The sequence below is a fragment of the Vulpes lagopus genome, chromosome 11, assembly GCF_018345385.1.
Source record: "Vulpes lagopus strain Blue_001 chromosome 11, ASM1834538v1, whole genome shotgun sequence".
NCBI lineage: Eukaryota > Metazoa > Chordata > Mammalia > Carnivora > Canidae > Vulpes > Vulpes lagopus.
The window spans coordinates 96,156,697-96,170,862 of record NC_054834.1 but is presented as its reverse complement, the minus strand read 5'-3'; the positions used below and the strand labels follow the sequence as shown (position 1 = coordinate 96,170,862).

At 46.7% G+C, this 14,166-nt stretch overlaps 1 protein-coding gene across 2 annotated transcripts in view; it reads right to left on the bottom strand.

The window, feature by feature from the left end:
• Positions 1–14,166, bottom strand: part of ITGA6 (integrin subunit alpha 6) — an 82,447-nt gene that overhangs the window by 67,366 nt on the left and 915 nt on the right. The window lies entirely within an intron of this gene.

Here is a 14,166-nt window from a genome sequence, read left to right as displayed (position 1 = left end):
ACGTGCCATGGTCCGATCAAACCTCAGCTCCAGCCTGACGTCGGTGGCCACAGAGATGGAGCTTTCATTCTAAAGCTGCTGAGTCAGGGAGCAAGAGCAGCAAGGCCAAGCAGGGAACAAACGAATGCATTTTGTATCTGCTGCAATCTTCTCTTCCACTGGGTCAGAAGCTGAAGACAGCAAGAACTTTGGCTTTGCAAAGGACAGGTGCTGAGGAGCCGCCAGCAGCAGTCCTTCCCCAAACTGGGAAACGCATGTGAGCTGGAGAGGGGACTTCTAACGCCTACCCTAAATGTGTCCCGTGTTTAAATCCGTGGCAACCAATTGACATTAGAATGTCCTAACAGAGGACAGGACGTAGCACAAGTCTCTATTTAGTTATTTTAAGTTTATTTTAAGCTCAGTTTATCAATATTTTTTTAATAAATCAAAGAATTTCCGGGGCAGCCCCGGTGGCTCAGCGGTTTAGCACTGCCTTCGGCCCAGGGCCTGATCCTGGAGACCCAGGATCGAGTCCCACGTCGGGCTCCCTGTATGGAGCCTGCTTCTCCCTCTGCCTGTGTCTCTGCCTCTCTCTCTCTCTGTGTGTCATGAATAAATAAATAAAATCTTTAAAAAAAAAAAAAAAAGAATTTCCTATCCTTTTGTTAATTTTATTTTTTAAGATTTTATTTATACATGAAAGATAGAGACAGACAGACAGAGGCAGGCTCCATGCAGGGAACCCGATGTGGGACTCGATCCCAGGACTCCAGGACCACGCCCTGGGCCCAAGGCAGGCGCCCAACTGCTGAGCCACCCAGGGATCCCTAGTTTATCAATATTTTATGGCCACATTAACACGGACATTCAGATTTCTGGACACCCCAAAACGTGTTTAAGGACCAAGGCGTTCACCATCGTGTTGAACACCGTATTGAACACTCCTGAACTGTTAACTGCACACCTAAAATTCACCATCTTAACTATTTTTACATTCTATGTATTTTACCACAACTTAAAAAAAAAAAAAAAAAGTCTCAAAGTGTAAAGATCGTTCTTAAAAAAAGAAAAGAAAAAAAATTTAAAAAAAAGAAAGAAAAAAAATCATCCCACCACCTATTCTCTAGAAGTCTTTAATGTATCTGGGAAATTAAATCAACTCAAAGAGCTCAACCAGTACTGCTGGTTACCCACTTCAATTAAATTTGAACCCCAGATGGACAAGCTGTCAGCCTTGCTCTTGAGAAGCTCTCAGACCAGTGGGGATAAGATCCATCAGGAAGACATTTATAGAGTGAGTGCCTTCCATATCAGGGGATTTAGCCAGACCAAGGAGGCGAACAGGTGTTGTCTTATCTGCAGACACCCATTCAGCAGCAGGGGCTAACTTATGCTGACGTGTCATTTGGAGTGTCCCCAGTGAGCGTGGGTCAAGGGCAACAGTACCTATATATTTGCAATCACTATTCCAGGGAGACATTTAAAAATGTAAGACACTGTTCTATTAAGGGCAAGATTGTGTGGCACAGGATTGATTCCAAGAGCAGGCTACTTCACCAAAATGTAGAAGTACAGCATTGGGTGGACTGGGCCCACGCTGCCATGACCTAAGCGTCACTTGACTGTTCTAAATCCTAGCTGTCCCTCTTTAGAGAAGAGTTTGGGCTGGTCGTTGTTTCTCAACCATTTCCACAAAAAGCACTAAATGACAGAGGAAGGTAAAGGTGTACAGGGGGCATAACCCAAAATGCCCACCAAAAGCTTGAATTGTCTTTAAAGCCTCAGGTTTTATATGAAAAACTTACACATATTCCATTCTGCACTACAAAGAGATAACTAAAAGAAAAAAAGAAAAAAAAAAAAGGAAAAAGAAAAAACACCCACCACAATGCTGCCTCAGGGAGATGTGCTGTAATTAATTTGTGCCACACCCCAGGGCAATGGATGCTAAGGTCCTAATGAGTCATCCTCTTGCATAATTTCAGAGATACTCTATTTCCTTTCAGATTCGGATTTACCTCAAGCTTATACCGCTTATCTTGAAAGAAAAAAAAACTGAAAATTGGCAGTATTTTGGAACCCAAAGGCCTCGTTAGCCTGGTTTTCTACATTCCTGACAATTCAACAGGGCCATGCATCACTTTTACTCAATACACACCATGACACACTAGATAACGTTGACTGGGATTGCAAGACAATCAACCAGGCCCCAGGAGCAGGAAGTAAGGCCGCAGGGCTCCTGGACCCTGCACAGCACAGCACATACCTACCGGTCAATGTCCTGAGGTCTACCTGGGGCAGGGGATGACGGACACACGGACACTATGCCATCCTAGACAGTACCCGATTCTGCAGCTGCATATACTCCCAGGGGGGCAATGCTCTCTCAACACCTAACAAGAGCCTTGTAAGAATTTAACAACATAAAAAGCTGTTTATGTTGTTTATGTTGAGCTCTCTGCAGCTCAAACATGGCAGGAGAAACTGGAGATGGTTAAAGGTTTTGATGTGTTGCCATTTTCTCTTCCTGCTTCTCTTCAAGGTGATGCCATAGTTGCCATCGGCCTATGACCACCACCACCCCTACGGCTGTGGCCCCACCTGTTGCCCCCTAAGAGGAGCACCTGCTGTCCACCACTTTCCAGATAGGAAAGCTACAAAAGCTCCGCAGGAGGTGGGTAAATTCTACTCCTATTTTACTTCAAGGGGCCCGCAACGGTGAAGGGTGACGTTCACTGGATGTGCTGGGCTAAGTGCCTCATCCTCACCACGCTTCCCCACAGCCCCAGGGGCTAGGTACTGTTAGCACCTCCTCCTTCCTGGTGAAGTAACTTGCCCAAGGTCAGATCCATGGAATGTAAAGAAGCTGGGATTCAAACCCCACATCCCCCTATCTCTAGACTAGAGTTCTAGTTGCCCCCACAAGGTAAACTTCTACACAGATAAGGAGGGCTATGGAGGATGGTTATTGATGAGAAATTAGAAGCAATCAGAAAAAACTTCCCACCGCCTCCCCCCAGGACAAGCACCAGCTGCCCACACCCGAGCCCCCTTACTCTGTATGGTGAGGAGTTACCTATGGGTGAGGAGTTACCTGTGCTCCAGTGAGGGCGCTAAGCCCTCCGCTGGCACACCCCTCCCACATCACACCAGCATCTCTCTCCTCACCTGCATTCATGCTTCCTCCTCTACTGAATCACCCTCATCAACAGCCCAGCTCACTGTCACTTGCTTCCAACATAAAAAAAAAAATTCCCTTTTGACCCCATTTTCTCCTCTAGCTCTTGCTCTGCTCCCTTCTTCAACAAAACTCGAAGTTCCTATTTTTTGTCTCCAATTCCTCTTCTCACCAACCCATCCACGAGGCATGGCTCCCAGCGCTCTACGAGTGCTCTGACCAGGCTGCTCGTGGCCTCCACGGTGCTATCCCAGGGATCAGCTCTCAGGGTCACGGACACAACTCATGGATCACTGCCTCCATCCCATGGCTTCCGGGTTAGCACACAGAGTTCCCCCACTTACTGGCAGGGCCCCTCATCTCCCTAACCTCTGCAGGGGAGTGCCCTACAGCTCTGCCCTTAGTCTCTACCCCTGCCCCCTCGATGACCTCATTCAGCATCAGGCCCCCCAGCTGGAGAGATGTCCTAGAGGCTCAGGACTCCACTATTTGTATCTCCCACCCAGACCTCCCCACTGACCGTCAGACTCTCACTCAACTGCGTACTCAGCACCTCCACTGGGATGCCCAGGCGTCTCAAACCTAACGTGTCTAAAATCAAACTCCCACTCATCCCTTAAAATCCATTCCTCTTATGCTCGGACCTAAACCATCATAGGATAAGTTCATCCTTCCAGGTGCTCAGGCCAAAAACCCTGAAAGACATTCTTTTCTACTCTCATCCTGCTGACTCTACTTTCAAAATATATCTAGAATCTAAACACTTATATCTTCACTGCTACTACCTTGGTCCAAACTACCATCCTCTCTTATCTATCATTATAGGAGCCTCCTAATAAATATTACTACATCTATCCTTGCCCTCCTCCTCGTTTATGCTCAATCTAGCAGCTAGAGAGAACTATCTAAGATCTAAATCAGAACGTATCACTCTTCTCAGAACTCTCCAAGGCTTCTCATGGCAATCAGGAGTAAAAGCCAAAGTCTTTCAATGACTTATAAGGCTCTACACAATTTGCCTCCAAGGAGACTATAGCTTCCTTGCTATTCTAAATTTGCTAGGATGCTTCTGCCCCAGGGCCTTTGTGCTCCGTGTGATTGCTGCCAAAAACACCCATTCCCCTCCCAATACTAATGTGGCTTGGAGCTTCGCCTTTTCAGTGATGTCTTCCCTGGCTGACCTACTGCCAACCACTCTGCAGTCTCTTTCTCCACTTTCTTTACCTCTGTATCACTTACTACCATCTAACATAATCCCCCTATTTATTTTGGGTCTCCCCCATTAGAACTAAACAAGGACTTTATCTGTTTAGTTTGCTGCCCTATCTTCAGCACCAGAAGGGTGCCTAATATGCAATAAATGCTCAGTGAGTATCTGTTGAACTTACTTCTATAGGAAACCCCCTAAAAAAGTTGGTTATGGTTTCTCTAGAGGTCCAGAACATTCCCTCAAGGGAATGTTTTTTTTGTTTTTAACAAGTTTTTACCTATTCTTCATGTTCGAGTAAGGATAAAAATCCCTACTTTCTTTTAGGCTGAAATATAAAATACACATCTATGTATAAATGTGCATACATAGAAATAAATGAGCCTACAAAAGATCAATTTCTTACCCCAGGATAGTGACAAAGCTTCCCAGATGGCTTCTGGCTGGTGGTGCTGCTGAACTTGAGGGATCCTCATCTTGCAGCCCTCACCTCCTGGGATCGTGCTGAGTGGGGGCCCCAGGATGCCTCCCCACACACACCCACACCCTCAGTTAATCTCTGTACCAGCCCTGAACCCTTTCTAAATACAATATAAGATTTAGGAAATCCTTTTCTTTCTAAACCGGCTGCTTGGATATGGTATCTAATATGGCTTTACCATGTGCTGAGTATTAAAACACTTTCCAGCTGGCCCCCAAAGTCCTCCCTTGAGCTTCGGACCATCCTTTCCGGGTCCTCTATCCTTGGGCCTCTAGAAAGCCCAACAGCGTCCAAACTCATCTCTTCTTGCACTTGTGGGTTCATGTGAGACTGCTTCATCACCCAGATCATAAAGCCAACTCTCAACTTTTTCTGAGTATTATCCTAAGCTGGCACCTGGGCCAGGTCTCACTAGCAGCCAGAGGCCTCAGGGTCAAGTGTCATTCTCCTAGAATGAGGTCTCTGCTTACCCATCTAATCACATCTGAACCTCTTTAAGCTTTTCCTTGTTTGAAAACTCTTGGGTTTATCTGTGTCACAGCAAAGCAGGATTGCTTAAGCCCTAGACAACTGATTTTCAACACCCTGCATTTGCCCCACATATTTTAAACACCTTTCCCTACCCATCTCCAATCTCACCGAAGCCTTGCACAATTCTAAACATTTCCATTTCACTTCAAAATACCTTTGTTCTCAAGAGACAGTTCTACACTGCAGCTGGGGGTGGGTTGAGGGGGGGGGTCAGGTCATCATCTGATAGATGTCTCAGTGGGAAATGGACCCAGGAAGCACTGCTTACTCTCCTTAGCAAACAGGACTTCAAACTCCTACTGCTGTCAAGTGGTCCGTTCACACCAGGAACCATCCCACACCTCTGGCTGTGATTCACCTCAATGAGGATCCTCTAACTTTGGATTACATTGCTTCAGCAGGACCACAGAACACTGTGACCACTTGATCAACAGCAGTAGGTCCTGAAGAGAAAGGGAGGCAACTAACTCTGCAAAGGCAAGAGGTTATTTGGCTCAGGAGACCTACAGTTAAGTGCCATCCAACCCTTATGGGTGTGAAATGTTCATCATTTTGTACACTTCTCCCTACACCCACACTTAACATAACCTCAGTACAAATCAACATCCTTTATAAAATGAAGAAACTATGGTGACACTGGTATCACCAAACAAAGCAAACATAGACCTTGGAGAAATAGGCATTACTCTGTGCTCTGTTTATTCTTCATATCACTAACCAATGTGCCCCTTTCACATGATTCCAAAGTTTATTTTTAGTTCTGTACTTCCAGGCTTAGGAAGCATATCTTGTTAAAACATTTTCTTATGGGATCCCTGGGTGGCGCAGCGGTTTAGTGCCTGCCTTTGGCCCAGGGCACGATCCTGGAGACCCGGGATTGAGTCCCACATCGGGCTCCCGGTGCATGGAGCCTGCTTCTCCCTCTGCCTGTGTCTCTGCCTCTCTCTCTCTCTCTGTGACTATCATAAATAAAAATAAATAAAATAAAATAAAAAATAAAAAAATACATTTTCTTATACTGTATCTGAGGTGGCTCTTCAAGAAAAGTAATTTTTGGATTGTGTGACATGCAAAATACATGTAGCTGGTTAGCAAACATGGCTCCGTGTCATTTGCCTTTGCCTTCTGCAGTTGCTTTAGTGATACTTTCCCCATTTCCCCTACTTCAGAACAGCCTTCTTTGCTATTTCATTGGTTTTAGGAGTCTTAAAAGTTTTCCAGAGTCTTTCTGCCAATTTGGGATTAGGTGAGGTGATAGCAGTATCCAACACTGGAATCCAGCATGTGAGTCAGAGAGAGAGAGATATGGGGAGGGTCTGGGACAACACTGTGGCCTGCGAAAGCAAGCAGTCGAACTACAAGCTCACCAACTGTGGAATAAACTGATTTGGAACTGTCTTGCCTTGTTTACCCAAACAGAAATGCCAGACAACAGCAGATTAGATGGTGATCATTCCACCCTGTTATTAGGCTACCAGGGACCAACACTGGTGAAGAGCCAATCTACCTGTCCCAGTTCAGGGCTAATTAACAATTAGCCTCTTGATTTAGTTCCAAGGGATCACTGTTTCCAATTCCAAGTGCTGGTTTAACAAAAATCTGCTAGACCACACTACTTCCACACTCCGTGCATCTTCAACCTTAGGCAGCTTCGCTGTGAACAATCAGACCCAGCTTTGTACAACTAGACCTACCTACCATACACTAACGCCAAAGGACCGGGAAAATAAATCATCACCAGCCCTGCCCTGCGTGTAGCGCAAATTACCCAGTCTCCCAGGGATGAGGGTAGGAGGATACTTCCAAAGTCATAAAGGTCTGATAAGAAATGGAAATTGATATTCCTCATTTACTCCACCCTGTAACCTCACAATCTACCCTCCACGGGTATCCTGTGTACAAAGTCACTGCCCACTCAGCACCTCACCTGCCCTGAAACCCAACTGGTATTCTTCTACTGCTTGGCAGCAGTAGGCTACAAGGCATGGTTCCTTGGAGATGTACCTTCCAACCACGGTCACTAAAGAATGGAAGGGAAGACGTACACTTAACCATGATCAGAATCAAACCCAAAAAGAGAAACTATATGCTGTTCAGTCCAGGAAGCAGGGAAGATGTGGACTGAGAACCAACTTGCCCAAAGACACACCGTGACTACATCAGCTCTTACAGCATTGGTTTGGCATTTATTTCATAAACACAAAAAGTGCTTACTCTTGGTCAGGACTAGTCTAAGATATACTTATCCCCTCTTTACAGTTGTGCAGAGAGCCTAGAAAGTTTAGATATTGTGATTGGAAGTAAGAAATACATATATTTGTCTTGTGCCACTGTTCTGGCACAGAGCTCCTAAAACCCTTGGAATTTGAGATGAAAACAATTTAGGTGTCTTTTGTTATGCTAATGAGGTCTGTTAGGACAACACTTTAATGATGGGGGCTGACTGCCCAGAGAGAACCCACTGCTGATTGAAGATTGGGGACTTCTAGTCCCACCCACCCTCATCCTCACCCCACCCCCAGCAAGAAAAGAGGCTAGAGGTTGAGGTCAATCACCAATGGCCAATGACAATCGTTCGTGCCTCGGTAATGAAGCCTCCTTAAAAACCTGAAAGGATAGAGTTTGGAGAACTTCTGGGTTGAACATGTAAAGATTTAGGGAAGGTGGCACAGCTGGAGAGGCCATAGAAGCTCGGTGTCCTCTCCCCATCCTCGCCCTGTGCACCCCTCCCATCTGGCTGTTCCTGAGTTGTACCTTTTTATAACAAGCCAGTAATCTAGCAAGTAAAAAGTTTCTGAGTTCTGTGAGTCACTCTAGCTTGTTAATTGAACCCAAGGGGCGGGGGGGGGGGGGGGGGGGGGGGGAATGCATAGAAACCTCCAATCTAAAGCCAATCCATCACAAGCACAAGGGACAACCTGGACTTGCAACTGGCATCTGAAGTGACAGAGAGTCCTGTAGGACTGACTATAAGGTTTGATGCTATCTCCAGGTAGACAGCGTCACAACTGGGTACTGGAATGTAGGCAACTGGTGGTATGTAGGAAAAACCCTCATACACTGGAACTGGGTGTAGAATTAATAGATGTTCTGCACAGTGTCATGGCTAATAAGTGGCAGAGCAGAATCTGATTGAGCGGACTCTAAACTCTAGCTGGGATCTACACTTTAGTTCTAGAGTCTGCTCTTATCCACTACATTATGCTACCTTCATGTGAAAAAGGAGAACTCATCTGGCTCAAACCCGGAAAACTTTAAGAAACAGATTCTTGGATCTCATCTATGGAAACTGGTGCAGTAGACCTGGGCTGAGCCTATAAAAATATATAAATATATATATATTTTTATAAGGCAATTCCCCAAGTTACCCTGATAACCAAGCAAGTTGAAGAATCCCCAAGGTTCCTTGTAGATATAAAGTTATTTGATTTTCAAGTTGCATCCAAACACAGAAGGGTAAGAAACAGGGGGGCTGGCCCTGCCCCTGGTGCCCATTACAGCAGGGCTGGGTCTTGACCCCTTTCCCAAGAACTCTGGTTCTGACACAAGGCCCAACCAGATCACTATTCCACAGCTCTCACTGGAGGAGGCCAGCAGCTTCCCACGACTCCCCTAGAGTTACACATATTCAGGATTCCCTTACTAGCTTTGAACTAAAGCTTTAGCAATCAATTCCCAAGTACACTCACATGCTTACTCCCATTTAACCCCTACACGCCCTTGTCGAGTGCTTTTAGGATCTTGTTCTACAGCTATCCTTTCCATCTAGTCTCATTCTAACTACCAACAAATCCTGAGCACCCACTGCAGGGCAGGGCAACCTGCATCTCTAAGGTTAAGCTCTCAAGTTCCCCTTTAAGCAAAAACTCAAGCGTAATTTAAAATCACCCATGAAAAAATCCCTTAGCTGGGGAGGTGAGTGCTCAAGAACTCAAAAACCAAGAACTAACATCTTGGGTGTCTATTTGGATTATGCCTTTAGTTTCCCTTCCCCTCAGGGCAGCAGAGCCCAGGGGCTACTATGAGCAGGGAATGGCAAAGGCTTAAGGCAAAGAATTTCTTTCTCCCTGTACCCTGAGCTGAAAGAGTTGATTTTACAAGTTAAATTGAGTGTATGATAGGACTCCGTTGTATTTGCAAGGCATAAGCTAGGTGCTATCAGGCAAAGAAATGAACCTAAAACCCCTGCCCTCATGTAACCTATATAACCCAGTTGGGAGATATTGGCTCATCCTCTCAAAATGGTAGATGACAGTTAAACATGAAATCATCAGAACTGTCAAACATGTGATACTAAGTGCTACAGACATCCAAAGGAATAAGAAATTGCTATAGTGTAGGCTGGGCTCAAAAGGCTTTCATGGGGAAATTTAAACTGGCTCTGGAGAAACTGATGGGCTGACTGAGAACCAATCTTAAGAACGAACATAATCAGTGTTCCACACAAAACACACCCGGTCATCTAAGCACACAATAGTATTTTCTACTATATCTCTACTCTCCCTCTTGACAGCGCCAAATAATTCACTGGCCAACCCTGTCCTCGGTAATATAAGCCAAGGTCCTAGGATAACCATGTGCCACAGTTTGAGTTCTACTTGGTTACTTACCAAAGCTTAAACTAAATCTTAATATTACTGTTATGTTAAAAGTGCTACACAACCAAGAAAAGCATGAGAATTGCTTCCTTACAATGATGGAAAATCTTACATGAGCATTTAACCTGACTTTCCTGACAAATCAGAAGTTTGAGTACTCTGATCCGTTTCTTCAAACCCTAAGTCAGTACTTGGATGGTCTCACGTCAGCCTGTGTTAAAATTAAGCTGGTCTATTTCTCTTTCTCATGATGGAGTCCTGAGATCTCCTTTAAATCTCCCTGCCCATTCTGGTGCTTTCTCCACTCTCAGGACTCAAGGTGACCGAGCACCAGTCCCTGGATGCTGGCCCTGGGCCACATGGCACTCTGAATGAATGCAAGGAAGCAAGTGCCTAGGTACACATCTTGGATGTGGCTCTGATCCCTGGCTGGCTCCACTCACCCCTCACTGGACTTTTTCAGAAGGGGAGGGAGTAAGACTCAAAGAAAGAAGGACCCAGAAGCTGATCCAAGGCCAGCTGGAATAAGGGTCAACTGGAAGAGAGTCCAGGCAGAGATCTTTAAACAGCCCTGATTTACATGGGAAGCAGTCTAATAAATCAACATAACACAGTACATTTCCAAAAGGCAGATGCTGGCCAATTTCTCCAAGACTGAAGGACGTTTCTAACTTTTCCTTTAGGAGATGGCATGAGCACAAGTCAGAAATACCAAGTTCAAATCCAGATTCTATTAAGACTCTGCTGAAGCACTTGTGAGACTTCAGGCATTTCCTAACTTTCAGCTTGTTTCCTCAACTATAAAAGCAGCCAGTACACAGAGATGACTTTTATGACTAGATAACTAGTTAATGATTTTAAAGGTAGGAGCATCACAAGTCTGAGAAAAGTCAAAAGCAAATATCAGAGTCCGAATAGAAGGGACAATGGTTGGGGACGGCGCCTCAGTCAGTTTAGAGTCTTGAGTCCATTTCCTCTCATGATCTCAGGGTTGTGGGATCCAGCTTGTCAGGTTCTGTGCTCAGCGTGGAGTCTGCTTGTCCCTCTCCCTCTGCTCTTCCCCCTGCGTGTGCACCCTCGCGCTCTCTCCCCCTCAAATAAATAAATCTTTAAAAAGAAGAAGGGACAATGGGCCTTGAGAGCCTCTAGAAGACGATGATCAGAAAGTTCCCCAATAAGATAACGGACTGGGGTAAAAAAAAAAAAAAAAAACAACCCAGAATTGCTAAGAATATCTTATAGATTTCTTCCTTCTAGGTTCTGTTCTGCCTAATAGTCAAACACAGATTCAGCTCCTTCCAGAACATCTGAGTGATGATACATAGAATGGACATACCCACAGACATCATTCCACACGGTCTACCTGGCAGGGCTGGTAACTCAACCTTGACCTAAATGAAATGAAAGATCCCAAGGGGCACAGACCCTGACCTCTGTAACTCAGAAAATGATCTCATCATCATTTGGAGTCTCAACTTCCTTAATGCACAGTCTAAAAACCTGAGTGAAGTTTTACAGTCTCTAGTTCAGTTTTACAGTCCCCAAAGTTTTAGGAACACCCAACTCGTTCTAAGGCTCTCAGATACATTATTCTGTCATAAAATCTTAACTAGAGTTCAAAATGGTATTTAAATACTTAAATAGCATTGTAGAAAACGTAACCGGTGAAAACCTATGGCAGTTCCTATAATAGTGCACTCATCTGATATTCCCACACATCTTTACTTCTCCTGCCTCAATAAAGTCCCTTGTTCAGCAAATTTACTTTATCAGTCCAATCAATTAAGGCCAATTAAAGTTAAATTGCTTTGAACATGGGTTTCATAAATGTGACTAAGAATTTAAATTATCAATTACCCCACCTACAATAAACTTTGGCTTTGCTCTTTGGCAGTCAGAATCGGAATGGATAACACCTGTCCAGTAGCTGGCACACAGTAGGAATTCAATTAGTGCTTCCCAATTCATCACCATTAATAGCCACCATTTAGTCAGCAAATACGCATGCTCAGCAGGAAGTAAGCATTGTGCATACGGTGGTCTCTTAACTCCTTACAACTTTACTAAGCAGTAATATCTCCATTTTACAGATAAGGAAACTAAGGCTTAAAATAAATTAACAGCTGCTACATGGACCAGAAGGATCAGGTCTCTTGCTCTCAGCAGGGCCCACTGAACTTTTCCGTAGAGCGCAGAGTTGAGGACACTGGACCAGAAGTTGTGAGACTCTCAACCTCACTGACTGTTACTTACACCCACATTAGTTACAGACAACGGTGACCACTGATGTGATCGCGGCCTGTATGCACACTGGCTCTCCTGGGAGGACCAAGGCTGCTCCTGAAGCTCGAACTTTACCAAAAGAAGGGAAAGGGACAGGATTTGACATACACCACAGCCCCCTACAAGGTGGTTCCTGCCACACTCTAAGCTCCACGGAAAGATACACTCCCGGGTGTGATCAGCCACTCCCCTCTGTCAGCCTCCCAAGCAGAGCATTTCTAGAAGGAGGCCGACTCTGCTGACAGGCTTATTCTTACCCACAGGAGGACTTGCAGCAGCTCTAAGGGCAGTAACAGGTTTTAGCAAGTATGCTGCTTAGTGACAGGTTCCTGGCTAAAATCACATTTTGCAAGTCTCCATCCCAAAGATATTTTCTTGCCCCAATACATCCCCTTCACGATGCTGGCTTGAACCACTATTCCAAGGAAGCCATCGCACCCAGTAGGCGTCAGGGGCAAGGGACCATCAAGCAGAACGTATTCCCTCTCCCGGCCCACATCATCGCTGCACTAACCAGTTCAAACTCTCCAGATGGGTGGATGCACATTTACACACTCCTAAGTGTTCAGACACTAAACATCATCCATTAGCTGAGGTAACAGAAACCACCTTTCATTTCAGATTTATAGCTTAACAATTATTTCTACCGAGAGAAGGCAGAGAATAAGCAGCTGGCCAGCCCTGCAGACCACCAGCCCGCAGCCTCCCCACCCCCCACCCGTTTCCTTGCTTCACTAGCAGGTGTTATCAGAAAAACCTGACGTTAGGATTCACCAATTTCAAAATTCTTAGTTGCAGAAATCAAGAGGGTTGTTTTTTTTCCCCCCCAGCTCTAAAATCCCACTCGCCCCTCATAAACACAAAGTCCTCTCTTTAGGTGGCTGCACTTTGCTTTCTCCGGTCTGTTGGTCCTGGAAGGACCTCGGTTCAACTAAAAGCCTCAGGGGAGGAGGGCACTCCTCGGAGTTTATTTTTCAGTAGCACAGATCAAGAAGGAAGGCCCACAGCGATCAAGGCGGACTAAGCTCCCAAACCCCTCTCCAGCCCAAATAGTTTGATCATGCGGGAACCAAACACTGTCTAAAGAAAGAAAAAGAGGCTAAGCAATGCCAGTCTCCACTTTCTCCCGGGAGGAGCGCCGCTACACTAGGGGAGGGGGGAGGGGGGTTGTCTTACAAACTGTGTTTGCAAAGCCCGGGCCCAGACCGGATATTTTTTTGCTTTAACCCCTGGGCTCGGGCCTGCAAAACGCAGAGGCCCGAAGGGTCTTCGGGCACCGCCGGGCGCTCCGGGGCCCTGGGGGGGAGGGGGGGGAGACCCTCTTAGGGTCTTGTTTTTGCAGCTGATCTAGTCGTGCGAGCAGGTGCTTGGTCAAATCCATCTTCTGAAAACGGGGTGTTGGGGAGGAATGACGAGCAGCTCCGGCAGGAGCGCCCGCCGCGCGCGGAAACCCACGCAGCGCAGGATGCCACGCGGCGGTGCAACTTCTGCGGGGCGAGCGGGGCCGCGGGCGCCGGGCCTGGGGCTTCTCCACCGCGGTCCCAGCCAGCGCTCGGCCGCGCCTCGGCCGCCCCCGCCCCGCCCCCGCCCCGGGCACACGCGTGAAGCTCGGCCGAGCGTGCCACCTGCCGGGGTCCCGGCAAACGTGCCCGCGGGGAAGGACCGCCGGGAAGCACTTTGTTTAAAAGAGAAGAAGAAGAAGAAGAAAAAAAAAGTAAACTCTCCCGGGGCCGAGGACAGTCCCGCCGGGCAGCGGGGCTCGGGGCTCGGGGCTCGGCCCTCGGGGGCTCGGGTTTCCAGGGCCGACTCGGGGGCGGCGCCGCGGCGGGCGGGCTGCTGGCCGGGCTCCCCGGGGCGCGGATCCGGGATCCCGGGGGGGGGGGGGCCGGCGGGGGCGGGGGCGGGG